This window comes from Buceros rhinoceros, unplaced genomic scaffold, assembly GCF_000710305.1.
Source record: "Buceros rhinoceros silvestris isolate BGI_N320 unplaced genomic scaffold, ASM71030v1 scaffold24412, whole genome shotgun sequence".
NCBI classification, from domain to species: Eukaryota; Metazoa; Chordata; class Aves; order Bucerotiformes; family Bucerotidae; genus Buceros; species Buceros rhinoceros.
In genome coordinates, this window is record NW_010397584.1 from 15604 (window position 1) to 19274 (window position 3671).

Sequence of the window (3671 nt, forward strand, 5' to 3'; positions counted from 1 at the left end):
AGTTAACGATGCTGTTTAACTCCTGCCAGCACTCTGCTGCTCCTCTGAGAGCAGCCGAAGTGCCGAGTTTGCTCATTAACTACTCCGCATGTCAAGGTTTAATTACAATGCCTCGGAGTTAAATCTCAAGCCAGCCAAACTGGGAGAGCCAGATGTGGAGAGGAGACCGTGACCTCAAACCCCAGGCAGCAGCTACAGCGCTGCCGTGGTGAACCCCCTGACTTCTCACTGACTAATCGGTTGTGGCCCTGTCAGCCGTGGTGGCGTATCAGGTGAGCTACGAGAGCATGACTGGAGCGCTGGGTGCCACAAGGAAGCCCCTAAAAACCGGCAGCTTTAGATGTCATGAAACAGGGTGCTGGGAAGGTTTGTGGAGGTCAGCTGGAGGTGTTTCCCAGGAGGAGCAACCGAAGGAGGAGCTGCCAGCAGGCCCGACCCCCAAGGCACGTTCAGGGCTGCTGCCGCAGAGCACAGCGTCAGCCTGGAGGTTTCAGAGCCTGTCACTGAAATGGCACCAGTCCCAGTTTCCCCTCAAAAGCAGAACCGGAACCATCGGTCAGACAAGGTGACAACGTCCTCTAGACCAGAGGAACCTGCACGCATCGCCTCATCGTTGACTCCGCCACGATATGAGAGTTTCATCTTCCTGACAACACTTTCAGCGGCAAAAGAGGATGAAGCATCCAAACCTGGTCCTGATCCATCCACCCGTCTCCTGGCTATGCTCTGGGGTCTGTAGTCTCGCAGTGCTCTGAGATGCCGTGGCTTTATTTTATTTAATTTGTACCCTCTTGTAGTCAACGCTCAGGGTTTAGAAGGCCATGGGACATTCTCATCTTGCAGTATTTACTGGCCTCCTGAAAGCCCCAGCTCTGGAGCCACATTTCAGTAGGGGGTGGGGGGAAATTAGTACTTTTTGAAAACTTAAAAACAGCTATGAATTATTAATATTAAATATTTTAAAAATTCTAAACCTGCTGAAAAAGAAAATCGATGATTTTTAAGCCAGCTTCACGGCTTTTAGGGTGTAATTCATTATTTTCTCAAATATCTTGTTGTCAAAGCTGTAAAAATGTTTGTTGTTCTAGGGGTGATAGCGCATCCGGCGGGTGACGGATTCTGTAACCCCCCGCGATGTGGTTGTTTGTACAGATCTGTCCTCAGAGCCAGCCGGGCCGAGCGTTACTGGTGAATAAAGCAAATAACCGCAGCGAGCAGCCGCTCAAACACTGGGTGTCTTTAGAGGATACAGCGTGGACACAAAGCTCCTCACTGCACCTCGGGGAACGAGAGGACAAGGACGACCCAGCCCTGAGTGTGCTGCGCAGCCGTGCTGACCAGAGCTGCCTCGGCACAGGGCACCCCACGCCATGCCTTAACTTCTTTATGTATTTTTTTTCAATAGAATAGTTAGTGAGAATGCGATAACGGCGTATCTAAAGAACGTGGAAGTACGTACTACAGGCCCACACATGGAGGTGGTGTTGCCTTAACAGCTGAAGTATGGAAGCAGAATGAATTCAGCTGCCTCGAAAGAAGATACAACCGTTCCTTTGAGAATTAAACCGACATTTCCAGATCAAATGGACAAGGGTAACCCCAACGGCTTTTTGAGGAAGTGTTGTCAAGGATTTTTTAGACTTTCTATCGAATGTGCGACAGAGTGTGAAGCAGCTTCTGAGCGACGTCGGCTCTCGTCAGGGAACCAGTCGCTGGACACACATGGATTTGTGTCTGGCTGCTGCCTCCTCATCCTTGTTAGCGACACCGAGACGTGCAGCTTTTCTCAGCCTGCTGTGCTGGAAAGGGAGCTCCCATCTTAGAGAACCCAGCAAAGGCTGGAAACGCAAACTCCGCCTGGAGTCTGTGTCCCTTCTCTCACAGACCATCCCCTGGCGTGGGGCTCCTGATGGAAACCAGGCACCACGGCTGAAATGGCGTCAGGGGCAGGATTATACACTTGGCAAAACAGGCTTGATTGGGTGGGTTTGGACCTTGTCCATAAATCCAATGAGTATTTCTGAAGAAACAGCAGAGAAAGGCAAAGTTGCCGCTTGCTCCTCCTGCTCTTAGAGAGAGATTCAGCTCGGCTTGTTTTAGAGCACCCATCTGCAGGCCAGGCACCACGACATGCCTTTCATATGACATTAATATAAAAGATGACACACAGAAATGGTTTCGATGTCACTCAGTTTACAGAGGGCAAAGCACTGAGAGTAAACGGCAAAGCTCTGTGGGTCCGTGGGGTGTAACGAGATAATTTTGGAGTGGAGAGCCCGAGAAACAGGGAGCCCTTGGGGAACAAAGCCAACTGCTGGCGCTCCTCAGCCCCCTTCTCTGGGCGCGGGCAAGGGGGAACGCCCTGCGGTGACGGCAGAGGTGTGTGCAGTTTGTTATGGGGAGTAGGAAAGCCCTTGATAAGTGAACTGGACGGTGGCAAACACGTCCGCCCAGGACCTCTGGCAGGGGACTGCAAGGGCAGAAACACAGCGTCACCCACAGGGAGTGATACCAGCCCGCCCCGTGCCCACGCGCTGACGTCCAGAGCTTTAACCTCCAGGAGCTCTGCCAGCATCGCTCTCCAGCACGAGCACTGTCACAAGACTAAGGACCCAGGTGTGTTCCAGTGCTGGTGACAGCGCAGGGAACGTAAAAAAATAGTATAAACCCGTTTTGTAGATGGTTTCACAGGAAGAGCAAGTGGAGGTGCCGGGTCTTTGGGCTCTAAGCTCAGACCTCCAGGGAACGGACAGTCGCTCCCCTGACATGTCTCTGGGTCGGACAGGACTTGCCCGGGTGATGTTTGGAACCCTCTCTGGAGAGGCTGCCCACCCCCGATCATGCACACCAGCCACCTTCTGCCTGGGAGCCCTGGAAGTGCGGCGATGAGCCATGGAATAATCTGGGGATCAGCTCAGCCTCCTGCCTAGCGCCGGGCAGACTTTGGAGTTAGCGCTGGTCTGAGCCAAGCGGTGGCATTAGCTTGAGCTCAGCACTGGGCAGTGCAGGATTAACAGCGACTGGTGCACGTCTGGCTGGCTTCGGGCACAGCTGGGGCAGGCACGTCGCTGTCTGCACCTCGCAGTGTTGACGTGCCTGCCCTCTCCTAAGGGTGCACAGAAAAGAGCAGCAGCGGAACAGAGAGGGAGCTGCTAACAGGGGGCCCGACAGGCTAATGCCACCGCGAGCTACCCTCTGGAAAGGCTTTAATGGCCGTCGTTGGTCCTGTGACGTGCTGGCACTGACGGAAAAGGCGGAAAAGGCGAGAGAGGTGATTAGGAGGTTAATTGCTGTGGAACTGCAGGAAGCACTGGGAGGTTCTGAAAACTCGCCATAGACACCACCCGCCTTCGGATCCCTTCTGCACACCAGGGCACACAAATCAGACGGTTCTCATGCCCTGGCCGCAGTGTTCTAGGTAAACACCTACAAGCCAACGGTACTGGCTGCTTCCTCAAGACTTGTTCGTTGAAGATCTACAGCCCTCCACAGCAAACCGCAGACCTTAAGAGCTGCTACTTCTATCATCACATCCGGGTGAGAAGCTGGAAATAACTCAGAGTCAGGACAAACGTGGACGGGCTCCACCCAGGCCCCCTCTGCATCAGTCCCACCAGTGACCGTGACGTGCTTCACGTCATGACGGGGAGAGCAGGGGACAGAGGCTTGCG